Consider the following 17,631-nt stretch of genomic DNA (forward strand, 5'->3'; position numbering starts at 1 on the left):
GGATGTGGGTGTAAGCCTAATCCAGAACTGATGAACTGAGGCGATTAAGTCACAGTGCTCTAGCAGAGCTACCAACTGATATCGATTTTCAGTTTTTTGTATATTGCTTTCAGATACGGAAGAATACTACAAATGTGAAAGATTACTGTTATAATGTTGTACATGGAAGTGGAAATACTGATTTTTTAAAATGGAAAATACTGGATTTAAATCTTGAAAATGCTGAAAAGTGTTTTGAAAGGTTGGTAGCTCTGCTTTTGATCAAATTCATGGTGTTTGATGACACAGAGCAACAACAAAAAAGTACAGCTATGCGCAAGAGAGGATCCCAGTAGTGGCCTATAATTCATTGCATCAGGAAAGATACACATTTTCTGGTGCATGACCCCAGTATTATGCCTAGGTATTAATTTCCAACTCAATTTTGACTATTGGCTAGGTGACAACTCTCTAGTCCGAAGGTTCCCTAGTCCGAAGGCTCCTTAGTCCGAAGATTCGCTAGTCCGAACGCGTAATTTACCATTCACTAGTCCGAATTCTGAGAGAGTTTTGCTAGTCCGAATATCGAGTTCTCTAGTCCCAAGGGTTCGCTAGTCTGAATAATAAATAAGGTTCTCTAGTCCGAATACAGAATAAGGTTTGCTAACCCTAAACACTAACACTATCTTCTTGTGTGTGTTCCCTTCACAAAACTGCATCTTTGAGCCCATGACAGATGCAGTTTTGTGAAGGGAACACACACAAAAAGATAGGGGATGTAATATGATACAAATACAAAATGTAGCCACCCATGCTGTATGCTGGGATATTATGGGAATCCTCTCTTACTACACCCTTTGTGAATCAAATTCTGACAATCCTAATAGGGTTTTCCAGTTGAAATCCATACACCCCCTATGGAAGACATCATCTTAATCTACCACACAGGGGGTGTAGATATCAAATGGAGTCAACCCATTGAGGTGACCCCATTTGAAATTCACACTCCCTGTGTGGAAGATTAAAGTCATGTCTTCCATAGGGGGTGTATGGATTATAACTGGAATAGCCCAACGACAGGAATGTATATTCTCATGCCCTAAGTCATAGTTCACAGTTACACATATGTTCATGTTGCTTACTATGAACTGTGACCTTGGGGGATATGAGTAGAAGCAGCCTTTGTATGTATCTTACATTATCCATGGTTACTTGAAGATGTGTTATCAATTATTATGAGTTAAAACTTTGTTTGCTTTGTATAAACATGGCTCAGTATGCACAAATTTGAAGGCTGGTGAAGGACATTATATAAACTTGATGAGACTTGACAAAAAATGCACCTCTGTCCTTTTTGTTAGATTACAACGATAAAGTTCAATCCCAAAAGGCTGTTGTCAACAAGGCCGTTGTCAACAATATTGTTGACAAGGCTGTTGTCGACAATATTGTCGACCAAGCAATTTTCCTGATTGTCGACAAGCGTGGCGCAATTGTTGACAAAAAACTAGTTGCTAAAAATGTTAGAGATCGGCTTAAGATATGCTTAACGTCACCATTATTTGCCATAAGTTAACTGCACCAGTCTTCTATTTAATTTGCAAGTGGTGCAGATTTTATATTTCCATGCTTTTATGTGGTATTTATGGTATGGTAATATTTTGGTGTAAATAAACGATGCACAATGTGGTCTCTGAACTGAATAGTTTGAATGTATTGCTTTGTCGACAACTTGGCGACAACTTGTCGACGTCGGATCTTCTACTCGACAACAGCCCTACTCAACATAGAGTACCGAAGTGTGACGTCATAAAATTTTCTTTTTTGCATTTCAGCATTTTCATGACCATATTTCAGTAGAACATGATGAAAAACATCCACAGTCCAAATTTGGTGGGAATCGGATCATGAGGGCCGAGATATACCTAATTAGCCCCTTATTGAAATCAGTGTAAATTGGCCTGATTCATAACTGTTTGGAACCAGGCCAATTTACACTGATTTCAATGGGGCTAATTAGGTATTCATGCGGCCATATCTCGGGCCCTCATGATCCGATTCACACCAAATTTGGACTGCGGATGTTTTTCACCATGCTCCACCGATACACGGTATTCAAAACGCTGAAATGCAAAACCCGTTTTCTGTGACGTCATCACTTCGGTACTCTATTACCTGTAGGTGCTTTCTAACTTCTTCACCTAGAAGATAACCTAAAGTTGGTGCTAAAATGAATTGTGAATAAAATGTCAAGATATCCAAAATTCTGCCTAGGGTTTGCATAGCAAACAAAGTTTTAGCTAAATGAAGTTAATGAGTCTACTAAGTAACGAGTAAACCCAAGAAATGAATATTTTATACCACAAAACATTGTACAATGTGTGTTTTTGTTCTTTATATACTGAAAAAAATCAGTGGAAAAGAAAAAGCGTAATATTTTGAGTGTGTTGATATTAATGTTGTACCACGTGAGATGATTATGTTGTATAACAAAATAAGAATTCTTCCACCATTCCTTTGAATATTTGTCATAATTAATAATAATGAGCAAAGTCAATCGTGTCTGTACCAACATAATTCTTGCAAAAGTTTTTTAAGATAACGAAGAGGTTATACAAGAGGTGGTTAAATTATGATTGCCTTTGTAATTCAACAGTTGGGAAAAAGTCACAGCAGAAAATGGGCTATTTAAAATCCACACTCCCCCGTGGAAGATTTTGGAAATACTTTCCACAGGGGAACATGAATATCAAATGGATTGACCACATTAGGCAGCCCCATTTGAACTTCATACACCCTCTGAGAAAGATTCAACCTGAATCTTTCACTGAGGGAGGGCGAGTTTCACACAAAACTTGTTAAAACCATTTTAAAACCTTCGATAACCCAACATTAAAATGTTATTAAAACATTTTTATCAAAACCAAAACCCAAAACACAACCTGTTTAAAATGTCTTAATAACATTTTGTGTTTGCTGGGCACCTGAGTCAATATATTATCATGTGAATTGCCCCAGGGAGGCTTCATGCTGGATTTTTAGATTAGATTCCAAAATATTTGGGCAATCGGAGAGTATATTATTGAGCCTGTTGTATAATTACTGTATTTTTACGTATCCACAAGCAGGGTAGAGAAGAAATTGCGGATTACAAATGTTATAATTTAGTCACCTCTTGTAAAACATCTTTTGTACTGTGTGCATTGTTGCCTATCTATACCAAGTGTCCGAGCCATTCATCATTCAGTCATAGGACTGTTCCAGTTAAAATACATACCCCCCTTGGAAGTCATAATCTTCCACAATGGGGTGTAATCACCAATTCACTGTAAGCCCATTTGAAATTCACATTCCCTGTGTGGGTGATTAAAGACCAGTCTTCCAGAGGGTGTATGGATTTCAACTGGAATAGCCCCTTGTATCTGTAGCAACCTCACCTTGCATATTTACACAGCAATCTGTAGTATTGTAAAATACCTGAATCTATTATGTTCTTGAAGCGACAAATCCATTATGTATTAAGGAAGCACTGCATAAGGACATCATGTATTCTTCTGTGGTGCATCCTGCAAGCTGATATTGTGAACAGCAATTTATTCCTCCAACGTTGACCGGAAATTTCTGAACCAAACATCAATGGGCTATTCTGGTTGAAATCTTTATGCCCCCAATGGAAGAAATGACCAAAATCTTCCACACAGGGAGTGTGAATTTCAAATGGGGGTACCTGAATGGGTGACTACGTTTGAAATTTCCACCCCCCTGTGTGGGAGATTAAGGTTATGTCCTCCACCGGGCTGTATGGATTTCAACTGGAATATCTTAATGTAGTTAAGTATACTGATGTGTAGTGTGTGTTAAGGCTCTGTTGGCTTTACTTTATCATATCAAGAGAAAGAGGAATTTGAGTTTATTATGGGACATTTTCTGATGCATATTAAGGTACAAAGAATGGTAGTTTCAACCTACATTACTGTTTAATAGAACTGGTATGGGTTGTTTGCAAAGATTATTTAGTAATGATATAAGGCCATGTGTTTTGAGTTGGTAGATTTTTCGGTACTCAAAATTTCCTTTTTTTTTTTTCTATGAAAATGCACGCTTTTTGATAAAAATATAATTTGTAAAAGTATAAAAAAGTATACATTTCCTGACAGGAAATTAAACAGGGAATCCAAAAATGATATTAGTTTCCCAATAGGAAGATTGATTAGGGAGGTAGTGGACTTTGAATAGCAACATTTTCCATAAAAAATGTTTGACCTTCAGTGATATATATATTTTACATATTACACCCTATGCTGAAAAGAACATCATATTTGAGTTCCTTGGCTCAAGAGCTTTAAAAAAATGTATACTTTGATTGTGATACCTGCTACAGGTTTCACTGTGTGCGAACATATTTGAAATGCACATTTGAGGCATTCCGAATAGGAATTTACACACAAACAGTGCAATTTAAGGCATTATCTGTAATCAAGGGATTTGCACTAAAATTTCACTAAATTTAAAGACAGAGTAACCTTTTTTAGTTTCTAAATGATTGTTCTTAAGTCTTTACACCATAAAACCAATTAAAAGAAGCAAATATATCAATATACCCCCATTTTTTTGAAATTTTTAGTTAAATTTACATATCAATCCTCCATATCAATCCTCAGCTCCACCCTGTCATGTTTACATTCAATTCAAAATAACTTGAGAATGGTTTATGCTACATAAATTATTATGGTATCAATACAAAGGTCTCATCAAAAGCTTTAAATTGATAGGTAATTTGTCTAGGTAGGTGACACCCTTGACTTAAAAATACTAAGAATTAGCACAAAAAATCTCGCACAAAAGTACTGCTCCACCCTATCGGTGTACCCAGTTTAAAACGCATGGCCATAAGCATACTTAAAGAAGTGGCAAATGTGGTACGAGTTCAGAATTCAGTATCGAAGTTATTATGTCAACGGGATCGCGCGCTTGAGTAATGAGCCAGGATCGAAACAATCACCGCAGTATATGACACTCGAAGGCATACCAAAATAGCGTGAGCCGGTAACCAAGACAATTACGTAACCACTTCGATGCTGAATTGCATTCCTGTTTCATATGTTTGTCGTCTTCACTGTGGAAGTTTAACATGGTGCAGATGACTTCCTTTGTATGGGAAGACTGGCCTGGGTTCGGTTTGCAAAACGGGTCAATTTGCTAACATTTTTGACAACCTTGTGTAGATTGGGCTACCATTGCGGCAGATTGATCGGAAGTGTTGTCCTGTCTGGTAGCTACATTAATCTGCCAAATAGTTTTGAGCAGGTGTTACACACCTGTACAAGGACTAGAATGTTTTGATGTGATTAAACATCCTGGCGAATCACGGATGATTATAAACAGGTCCATTTGTATTATGATGACTACAGAGGATGATGTGTTACCAGTTTTTTGCACTGTAAGCCAAATTTGCCATGGTTATTGTGCACTTAGCATTGGCACAAGCCACCTCACGGGGTATATGGCAAATCAGAATGCAGAAATCACAGCAAGTTTAATGTATAGAAGTCACTGCCACTTGGATTTTGAAGGAGCCAAAACATTGCAATGTGATTCATTTGGTAATATATATGTACAGTAGTTACACATTCTGTGCAATAGTTACATTATTTGCGGACTAAATAAGAAGGTAATTGTTTTCGAGATATGTAACCACAAAATGGCTGCCGGAAGTAAAAGTTGATTTTGTAGTCCAGACAAAAAGGTCTGCTGGGTGCGTTCATTTTTCCCCAAATACAATTAACCCCATGAGAACTACCTGCTGATTGGCCAAAAAAAAATTTCATTATCAGTTGGCCCAAATAATTCACCCCAAATTTTTTGCGTGGTGAAATTATTGTAACAATGTTGCTGATTGGCCAATCGGCAGGTAGTTCTCATGGGGTTAATTGCCAGAACTGGACTACAGAATCAGCTTACAAATTCATTGTTCTAATATAGAATGCTATGTACACAGATTTTACAGACCAAGGATATTGCTTAAATTCAGATACCTTATTTCCTCGAATAGGCGCCCCTTCAAATAAACGCCCCCCACCACTTTTTTCAATCATTTTAGCGTGACTTTTAAGCTTACCTATTGATTTTAACGGGAATTGTCGTGCTAAAAGTGACCTCTAATAAATGCCCCTCCCCCCGTTTGGAAAATGCAACGCCCCCCGGGCGTTTATTCGAGGAAATACGTATTGAATTACACAAATGATTTACTGGTGGAAGTTATGATTGAAATTGCATTTATAAATGAGAAAGTGATTGACACGAAACACAGTTAAACTTTGGAAAATTATCTACTTTAAATGTAAAATTACATTACAGAAGAATATCGGATGAATGCAGATTGGGATGACACAATGCTCAATGTCTAATTATGTTAAACATGAGAATGTTGGTTTTTTTTCACAATGGTATTTTAGCTTCTGTAATTTCAGTCTGTGATGAAAAGCAACCAAGCACATTGATAAAAAAATAATTCCCGATGCCATTTTTGTTAATGACACACACTTGTTCGTACCTGTACTTAATAAGAGTATTTATTTTATAATACTAATATGATTAAAGTCATGCAAATAAATTTCTTTTGTGCAAAACTATACAAGATTATGACTGAAGAAGCCACGGGAGAGGTAAATTATGGAGTATTTTTCCAAAGCAATATATATTATGTTTATTTGTGAATTTTGTTTGGAGCAAATTGTAGATGATAAGTACACAACAACTTCTGTAATGGTCAATGGTTGTTGTCAGAGGGTCCAAAGGGTCATAGGAAATAGGTCAAAGTGCAGGTTATTGACTTGGGTAAGCTTGGACATTGAAGCTAGTGATTACAACCAGGCCCACAGCTGATACTGATTTGTACATTTGTTTTGCAAGTGTCAAAAAATGGCCTCTTGGTAAATGTTGCTGGTCAAGTCTTGAAGAGACAATACAGCGGTTCCAAATTTTGTACCTTCTAAGAATCACAAAATGGCTGATCAAGTTTTCATTTTATGTACCGTCCCGGGGTCAGAAATAATCGGTGATCCATACAACACATTTTTATTTCTAAACAGCAATCTATGAAAGAGATATGTAATTAGATCATCCAAAGAAAGGGAGAAAAAAGACGGTATTTTTAAATGTCGTCTGCTTTGTTTACGTCATGCATGACTCATCATTATTAGCTCTTGCACTGTCCAGCTCTTACACAAGGTTGCAATCTTACACTGTTCTCAGCTTTGCGATCGGAATGGCGCCTCATAGATCAGTTACAACCCAAACAACTCAAGCCAACTGATGCAATTGTGCAAAAAGTTGGATCAATCATGATCACATTCTGAGTGACGGCAATCATTGATGACTTATTGCAGAAAATAACCATAGAGTTGGACACCGGAGAAGTTGGATTCTACTGAACTACATGCTATGGAGAAATCGGCCATATTGGATTGACAAGTATGTGGACCAAAATAATTCACTGCAGCATTTTATGCAGAATGGGGAACAAGAATGCCCTACACAAATGAAAGTCTACCTAAGGTAGCCTATGGCAAAACAACTCCGAGGTATACCGTTTTCACCTCCATGGTGGAATCTACCTTCTCAAGTGTATAACTCTATGGATAATACAAAATCATAACTGATGTGAGAGGACATATTCTAATATCTGCCCGCTCGCCCAAGCAGGGACAATATATCTACATATATAATAACATATAGCAGATGCGGTCTTTTGACTTGGGAAGTAGGGCGTTTGAAATCAATTTTGTGCCCGAGTAAAATTGCAGTATTTGCAAGCAAATAGTAGAGCAATTACTGTCTTTTTGTTTGGAAGATAAACAATTTGTGATAATTTTCTAATCAAGTCTGCTCCCAGAGTTAAATGAGTTAGTCCAGTTGAAATCCATACACCCCCTGTGGAAGACATGCCCTTAAATCGTCCACACAGGGAGTGTAGATTTCAAATTTAGTCACACATTCAGGTGGCTCCATTTGAAATCCACACTCCCTGTGTTGGAAGATTAAGGCCATGTCTTCCATAGGGGGTGTATGGATTTCAACTGGAATAGCCCGACTATAGGATGGATATAATGGGAGCACAAGAAGGCCCAATCTGCAATAGCTGCCTTATAGAAATTTGGTAATTTCTGTAATCAATAGTGTACACATATAAAAGAATTTGACACCTGGCAGCTATAGCAGATAGGGCCGCCTTACACGAACCCCTGAACATTATAGTTAGACCAGAGTAAACCTATGATGACATCCAGTTTGGTACAGTGTATTATAAACACATGGTAGTAGTCCACAATTAATATTCAGTTGGTTTATATGTATTGTGATCAATAGCTTAAAACAAGAAACAATGTTATTGGTTTCCAGACCGATTAAAAGAATGGGCTGTACCTTTTGAAATCTGCCGTACTCTTGTGGAAGGTTTTAGAGATGTCTGCCACAGAGGGAGTATGTTTTTCAAATGGAATCGGGTAGGGTTGATTATTTTGAAACCCATACTCCCCTTGTATTATGGCTTTACTTATATCATCCACAACTGAAGTATTTCAAATGGAAGTTGCCCAATTGGCTCTTCTATTTGAAACCTATTATCCCCCATGGGAGCTAAATCTCAGGCTTCCACAGGGGGAGTAAGGATTTCAACTGGAATAGCCCAGTCTTATTTGATATTAATATAAATATATATATTATACAATGCGCTAGAGAATAGAATATTTTATTACCATTTCTATTTTCAATTTTTTTTTGTTTTATGTGGGAATAATCCTTGTAATAAAAAGGTAACGTGTCGCTGGCATATAAATGTGGTGAACCCAGTGTGTTGCCTATAAATCATGTAACATAGCATAGCATGAGTTGCATATGCTAGTGCTACGTTGTTGAAATAATCATATCTCCCTCCCTCCCCACCTATTTTCTTAATTCTATAATTATGACTATATTTTATGTTTAAATTGTTTAATTGTATTGTACACTACACATAAATCCCATGTTAATGTATTTTCATTGGTGAAAAAATAATGGAGATATAAATGTAAACAAAAACATTAAGCACTTGTGTATGAAAACAGCTGTTTTATTTTAGTTTTTTATGTATACCAATTTGAATATCTATTCCCTGTCATGATGGGTTCACAAAAAAAGTTGGTAAATTAACCCTAACTGAACCAGGTCTCGATAAATCTCACTATTAAAACCACTGTTTCTGCATACATTGTATGTGATGCGATGACACAATCAGCCCAAGTAATATATATCCAGGGAATCGCTGGCCAGGGAATCGCTAGCCGGACAAGCGTCACCTGTGTGGCTACAGGCTGGTGATCTCGTGGCATGAGAGGGGCTAAGGTTTGAATCCTGTGGGTACCAAGTGACTTCTTTGTTGACGGCCTTTAAACGTTATAAACAAATCTAAATTTGGGAGAGCACTTACAGACAGGTGTGAAAACTAATTAATCTAAACCGTCATTTGCTTATCGTTTAGACAAACAGGTGTAATTAAGGTCAAGTTCAAGGGTAGGATGTAACTACTCCATATTCCAGAAAAATACAGCTCCAATTTTTTTAATTGAAAAATATTATCCTGTTTTGCTAAATGAAATGCAGAGCTCTAAATCCTTATCCTTTATTTACTTCTAACTGGCAATATTTGGTCAAATTTTGGAAATAAGGGCCAAAAACATGCGTTTTTAGGTTGTTTTTCGTATGCTGTGACAATCAAGCCCAAAGCTAAGACTAATATCAATTTACGCATTCTAACTTTTGGAAAACACATTTTCTAATATTTTCCATAACCAATTATCAAAAATAACATAAAATATTAACATTTTGAGCTCACTCTTAGCCTATAATCAAGATGAATGCTTAGACTTGTGCCAAGTCTTTTGTGACTACAATTTTTCCTCAAATTTTTGTACAAATATTAAAATTTGACTTTTATTGCCGGTTAGAACTAACTAAAGGATTAGGATTAAGCTCCGTCTCATTTGGCAAAACAAGATAATAATTATTTTTTTAATGTCCAAAAAAGTACTGTATTTTTCTGGAATAGTGGATAATCAATCAAGTACAAGGGTGAATGACCTTGTGATCATCAAACTTATCAATAAGTTCATCAAACCTTTTCAAGGTTACTAGTAATTGAGCTATTTCTGATTACTATTGACATACACTATGGACCACAATGGCCTCGTCCCAATGGCATAGTTCAGTAACCTCAATTAGACAATCATAGTGCAAAATTTGACCTCAAGTTTCAGAGTATGAGTTTTTGTACCCAAATTTTCAAAGGTCATTCAATGAATGTGCAGATGTATTGGGGTTAAAGAACTGTGCCTTGATAGATGAGCATGTTGTGGATCCTAGTGATGCACACACATATTTGTCTTTGATCTGATATGCACTCTCAACACTCCCTTCGGGTCAGACTCGGACATAGAGCTGTTATTTTATCTAAAACTTACATCTCTGTGTTATTCGTATAACTTTGTGCATGCATGTACTTGCAGAGCCTTCCTAATTTTGCAGATTTTACACTGTTTTGTGATAATTTTAGTTGCCTTTGTTACCCAAATGAATGTACTCCGTGGTGATACAATCATATTTTTAAACTTCAGATACTAACTGGTATTAGGCATCCATATTGTTGTGATAGACCCATATTGATGAACTGCAGACAACTTTCTGCTTCCCCTTGTATTATTTTGACAATAAAGGGCAATGTTATTAATATTTTTACAGTTCAAAACCGTGTTTGCCGGCATGGTTGCTGTGCTGTGCTCAGCAAATCATGTAAGGCATTCCAAATGCTACATAAGCATGTTATTTATAAGTTGGTTTATAGTGATCTCGGTTCATCTGTATGAGTTCACAGCAATATATTTTGTCCCTTATACTTGTATTTGATGCAAACCACCCAGGATTTTGGTAGGGTTTACATGGTGGAGTGGGATAAAACTATAGTTGGTTGCAGACATAAACTTGAAATGTTGCATCTGACGTCCTATCAATCAGACGACACATGCCGTACTGTGTAAATCGGCAACCAATCATGGCACGCCTATGGAGGCCACTCCAAACGCAACATTCCAAGTTTATCTCTGCCGGAAACTATAACAAGAAAACAGGACCGGAAAAAGTAACAAATTATAGGCTTTTGTTGAAAAGTCTTGGAAAAGATTTAAAATCACCTCCCCCTGTCTATTTTTCATGTAATCATGCACAAAATTCTTGAGGGATAAATCCCTGTCTTGGTACTTATCTAACTATGATTGTGCTTACAACACCAAAATCTCAATTTTGGGAATGGCAAAAACCAGATTTCTGAGAATGTCTCCAAAAAATTTAGGAAATTTGGCTCTTTTTGTAATCTCTGTTGATCCTACACAGGGATCAGTTTCATCATTTTTTAGTCCTGATTAGGCCCACTTTAGCACCACTGTTATGAATATAGGAACCTAAGAAAGCTGAGAACCTCCCTTGGGAACCAACCAAACTGATTGTATACATGAATATATTATAGATGATATGATTATTATATATATGGTAATCCAATGTTTTACCAATGAATATTAAATCAATTCATTTGCCATGTGGATTGGTGAATATTGATTAAGGTGTTTTTGTAGATGTTCTTATTATAGAAATGAAAGGACCTAAAATTGACAAAAAATTAATAAATTCTGAAACCAAGAGTACAATTTTGTAGTTTAGTGTCATTATTTCTTTGCCATTCAACTATTTCCCCCTTGGCACCAGCTACGGGCCTATCATAGGCTAGACTCGATCCTCCAGTCCTCAATCAAAAGGATTGTGGGTAAAAAAGGCGCTGCCATTAGAGGCCAGAAGGATTCAGGCTAATCATAGGCCCGGACAGTAGCCAGTACCTTGGGGGAAAATAGCTTGCCCTATTTCAGTCTTAGGTATCCGTTAAAATAGAGCACTTTTGGCTGCATGCCCCTAAGGCACCAGAAACAAATTTGTTCGATCTTTGGATCGACCGTCCATGCTGCTTCGATGCTTGTTTTTAATGAACTAACGACTAATTAATCAGAATTAATGCTAAATTTATACTTTCCAATATCAATACAAGCGAAGATTTATATGTTATCATAATTAATAATGGTGAATTAATTGATTTCATAAATGAAGAGCTTTGTTGCAAAACCCCTTACATCCACTTTTGACTTTTTGAGAAAAACAGCTTTTTTTAATTGTGCAAGTATTACTGGTTCGATTTGATTCAATTTGGGTTTAGATAAAGTGTTGATGAATAGAAACTAAAAGAATAGGTTTAGTACAATTTTGAAGCCTTCCTATTTATTTTATTACATATTTTATATCGAGCCTTTTGTGGATGTAAGGGCTTTTGCAACAAAACAAATTTACCCCTTTTCTAGAAACCACCTTTGCAATAATATTTGAGCCCATTTGTTTACACTACTTTATGTAACTTGACTAATGCTTTGAAAAATTGAAATATCTCATTTACTTTTTTTTAATTATGAATTTTTAATTAAATTCGGGAAAATGGCATTTTTTGAGTATTTCCGAAGCTACACCTTTTGTTAATTAGAATGATTTTTTTCAAAAATAGTGACCCAAAAACAGTTCCCTTTGGTTTAAATAGATAAAAAACATTCCACGCTACTAGTATACATCAAAAAATTTAAAACAAAACAATTCTATGATCATTTTATGTTTAGATTTCCGGAAATTCCCTAAGATTTCCCGAACGGGAAATATACCATATCTCCGGAAGGGAAAGTGGTATGAAGGTCAAACAACCACCAAAATGTGTATTTTTACCCACACTATAATGTAATGTCAATAACTCAATTTCAGCCAAAAGTGGATGTAAGGGGTTTTGAAACAGAGCTCTTCAAATAATAAGGATCGACCTAGACTATGCCATAGTCGATTTTTGATAAATAAAAATACGTTATTAATCATGATGAACGCATTCAGTTGAACTCGAAATTATACTGATATTTATTACATCAAAATACTAGTATAAAATGGTTATGAAAAAGTTTATATAATTTATATAATTTGTGACAGTAAAAGTAAAGTATACGTAGGCTCATATTGTTGAATGCAACATATCATAATGGCATAACTATAATGACACTTCAATACTGAACAATTCTAATTTTAGAATCTGCCAGTTTATTACGAGTTAAAAATCGACTATGGACTTTCACTTTTAAGCAGAACTTTACCCAGGGACTTCATTCTCTAAAACACACTGTCAATCATACTTGTTTATCAATCAAATCTAACCACAAGACTAAGCATGGTGGTACAATACGCGCTAGATGCGTACGTTCATCCACCAACTTTCGCGCCAGCACAAAAGCGCCGCATTCCAAAGATAGTTGTGTACCATGTATAGTTAATGGTAATGGTACGTGTCGGGAGGATTTAAACAATAACGAGAGCTGGGCGACCAATCAGAAGCCAGATTTATTTAAAGATGCATTACATCATGACCAATTTTAGTTAGGCCAGAAATTTGCCTAACTCCAGCCTGCTCTCCATAGAGTCCCATGTTAAAAATGTTAACCGCAATCCAAAGTCAGTAGTCCACTTGGGAAGCTAATATACAGAGGGATAACGGTGACTGAGAAGATGATCAGTTGTGAAAATCTATCAATTGTGCACAAATTAATTAAATCGGAGTTTTAAGCTTAAATGCAATATCCAGAGTATGCACAATCATGACAATGGGCAAGTGAACTACGGAGTAGTCTGGGTCGAAAGATCGAACTAATTTGTTTCTATTGCCTTAACCAGAGAAGATGTAAGCTTACATCTTCTCTGCTAAAACCAAATAATTATGAAGTTTCTGCTCCATTTCGGGCTCCATTTAGTTTCAAAGATATAACTACTGGTAGATGAAATGTGACATTTTTAGGGAAATAGATTTGACAACATAGCAGAAGAGATTTTCAGGACTTTTGAGCATTTTGATATATGATTTGTCCATTTGAAACATATTTCCTACGTAATCATTAGAATAGAACACTTTTAGCTGCATGGAAAAAATATGGCACCCAAATTCTTTTGAACACTTGCCACCCTAAAGAAAGAAAGTTTAGAAAATTAGTAAAAACTGTCGTATGGGCATGAAACTTGGTGGGTACAGTCAACTTTTAGAGTCAAATTTTTGGACGGTCATTTTGGGGTCATCCAAGGTCAAATCACTAAAAACTGTTGTATGGGCATGAAACTTGGTGGGTACAGTCAACATTTAGAGCGAAATTTTGGAAGGTCATTTCGAGGTCACAAGGGGTCATCTGAGGTCAAATTAGTAAAAACTGTCCTATGGGCATAAAACTTGGTGGGTACAGTCACCATCAGCCAGGTAATCGCGACAGCCGAGAACCGCCAAATACGGGTAACCGCCTAGTTGTATATAAAACGACTAATAGATCCTACTATCATGGCGTCAGGTCAATGTTCATCATATCCCGTATGTTTCTTAAAATTCATTCATATTTGAGACAAATTGCTGTGCTCATTTTATAGGTGCACAGGTAGATCCGTGTTTTTTTTTAAATTTTCATTTCTATTTAATGAAAGAATTAAGGTTTTCCACTGCACGGGGCACACCGACATCGCCTGGCTAATAATTATTTGGTGCAGCAGAGACATTAAAATGAATACACGGGATCGATACACGTGAATTGCTATGCACGATTTTGATATCAGACGAAAATCTTCGGATACTGGGTTAGAAAATGATGAATATCTCCCGTAAATGAATTTTTCTCAAGAAACCAGATGTGGTCTCATACACTTGAAAATACGTTTTGAACAGATATGATAGTCGTTAGCGTGCGCTTTGAAAATTGGCCGTGCGCTTTGAACTCAAAATTTGACCAAAACTCTAATTTTATATTGCGTTGGTCCTGTATCAGAGCTGTATGGACTACAGCGCGCAGCAGGCGATAGCGGCACTCAATCAAGTGGAGACAGTATAACCATTGACCGCAATGTCGTATAAAAGCTTACTCACACAGCGAGAAATCAATTACCCCTTCTATTGTCAGTAGCCTTAGTCAGGTCACTTCGCTAATTATACATCTCATAAGGTCCAAATAAAATAGCCATGGGTGGCTGTGGATTCATCCTACCATGGCGATTTCTACCGTGAAGATATCGGGGCTATGTCACTGTGCGGGGGTCACAAGAGTAGAGTGATACTAATTTTAATGCTATATTTTCAAAACGAATACATGTTCCCGGCTGGCTCTATAGCGATTTCACAGAAAAGGTATTTCTAGTACAATGCAGCGTCGGACTCTAGCTGAGAGCGTAGCCTAAGTCATTACGGACTCCAAGAAGGGCTCTCCATACACAAATGAACAAACACAAAGGAGGGTAGTCTCCTCCGTGACCAGCTTGATTTCGATGGAGCGGAACCAAATTGGCTGCGGAGGAGACGGGTCATTTTGCTATGCAAATGAAGTAGTGTGTGCCCTGGTCGTGCTCTGCCATTCACCTAGGTCCGCGTGGTCCTCTTTTAATTTGCAACCAGGCGGCTGACACTGAAAAATTTGCATGGAAAAATGACCCGTCTCCTCCGCAGCCAATTTGGTTCCGCTCCATCGAAATCAAGCCGGTCACGGAGGAGACTACCCTCCTTTGTGTTTGTTCATTTGTGTATGGAGAGCCCTTTTGGAGTCCGAATGACTTAGGCTACGCTCTCAGCTAGAGTCCGACGCTGCATTGCACTAGAAATACCTTTTCTGTGAAATCGCTATAGAGCCAACCGGGAGCACGTATTCGTTTTGAAAATATAGCATTAAAATTAGTATCACCCTTGTGGCCACCGTGCAGTGGAAAACCTTAATTCTTTCATTAAAAGGAAATGAAAATTAAAAAAACACGGATCTACTTGTGCACCAATAAAATTGGCACAGCAATTTGTCTCAAATATGAATGAATTTTAAGAAACATACGGGGTATGATGAACATTGACCTGACGCCATGATAGTAGGATCTATTAGTCGTTTTATATACAATGTATATACCGTATTGTCATAATACCAATATTTGTCATTATATATAATGAGTAATATCTAGCAACGTAAATGTGCAGTTCATATGCACAAACGAATACTGATCTTTATGATATTCAGGTTTTTGTACATCACATATAACATGTCACATAGGAGGTCATACGTGTTGACCTTCATCTATTGTATTTGTTCATCTGTGTATGGAGAGGATTAGCGCCATTAAACGCCATTAAAACGCCATCAGTATTAGGGCGTAGTTCAGTGAACTCACCGGATTGCTATTCCAAGTACTTTGATAATACAGATAATATGTATTAATGGGTCGAGGCGATTGCATTGAAAAACCTAATAAATTATTCATAACAGTTACGTAATCAATCGATAGTGCGGACACTTTTTATTTGCAAACCACCAAAATTCGTGATCTTTTAGCGTTGGAAAAGAAACCACGTGAATAGAGTGCCCTCTCAAGAATATCAACTCTCTGTTTGCAACTTTTGAAAATGCACCAAATATCATATACTGGTATCGATCTCTCTGAGTTTAGAGTGTTTGCAAGTTTTTTTTAGCAAATTTGGCATCAAATTGGAGCTTACAAGATTCTGCACACGACCTTATCAATTAAATTGTCATAACAAGATCAGGTTTTGGTGTAGGACAGGTTACATGACTGCGGACTTTCTTTATTTGAGCAGTTTATTTGTTTTACTCGTACCTTGGTGTTATCGCTGTGTAAACATTTCACAGATACGTAAATATTTATTGTGATCCACTATTCGCCACTTGCACGGTTCCGCCATTATGCTCTATATGCGGGGAGAGCCTCGAACTGGCAGCATACATGAAAGGAAGAATTACGTAACCTTACACAGAATGTTATATGACTGGTTCAATTCCCATTCATGTATGCTGCCAGTTCGAGGCTCTCCCGCACATAGTGCATAATGGCGGAACCGTGCAAGTGGCGAATTGATTAGTTTTTACTATAATCGTGTCTGCTGTATCGAATGGATACTGTCATATTCATACTGGTCTGACTGCTGTTTGCGATCGCGTGAATTTGTTATTGTGGCAAGCCAGACTCGGTTTCGGTTATAGCGAGGAAGTGAAGTATGAATAGACCCAAATAAGCATTGTGTAACGCTGTATAATTATGTAGGAGCTTGCCCAGGAGTAACAGGTGAACTTTTGTATTGTACTTCAGCGTTCTGGATGGTGATTCCAGTCTCGTAAATAGAGGTTATCCGTGTTCTATAAGCTGCATATCCTATCAACAACTGCTATACCTTGTTTAGGACTTTCAAAAGAAGTACCTGCATGTGCAACCATGACTGTTTCAAAATAGCCCGCCAAAGTCATGAAGGTAACTCCGAGGTCGTGCATTGAATTGGTTTGAATGAAGAATACTACGGGAACCAGCGCCTTTTGTTAGAAGTCACACATGTGTAAAGTGGATAACCTCTATACTTCCTATGTAAATTTGTTATTGACAATAATGAACACCTACTTGAATGCTGTCTGATGTATCGAAATTTTGATGCAGTGGACATTGGCTGACCCAGAGAAGATATGTTGGCCCATGTTGGTAAACACG

At 37.0% G+C, this 17,631-nt stretch overlaps 1 long non-coding RNA gene across 1 annotated transcript; it reads left to right on the top strand.

Annotated features, from left to right (window-relative positions):
* Nucleotides 1-1,896: 1,896 nt before the first annotated feature.
* On the top strand, nt 1,897-11,711 carry LOC140157421 (uncharacterized). The gene is made up of 2 exons (XR_011859677.1): nt 1,897-4,008; nt 4,874-11,711. It is a non-coding gene; the product is annotated as an uncharacterized lncRNA (long non-coding RNA).
* Nucleotides 11,712-17,631: the final 5,920 nt, after the last annotated feature.

The sequence above is a fragment of the Amphiura filiformis genome, chromosome 7, assembly GCF_039555335.1.
Source record: "Amphiura filiformis chromosome 7, Afil_fr2py, whole genome shotgun sequence".
NCBI classification, from domain to species: Eukaryota; Metazoa; Echinodermata; class Ophiuroidea; order Amphilepidida; family Amphiuridae; genus Amphiura; species Amphiura filiformis.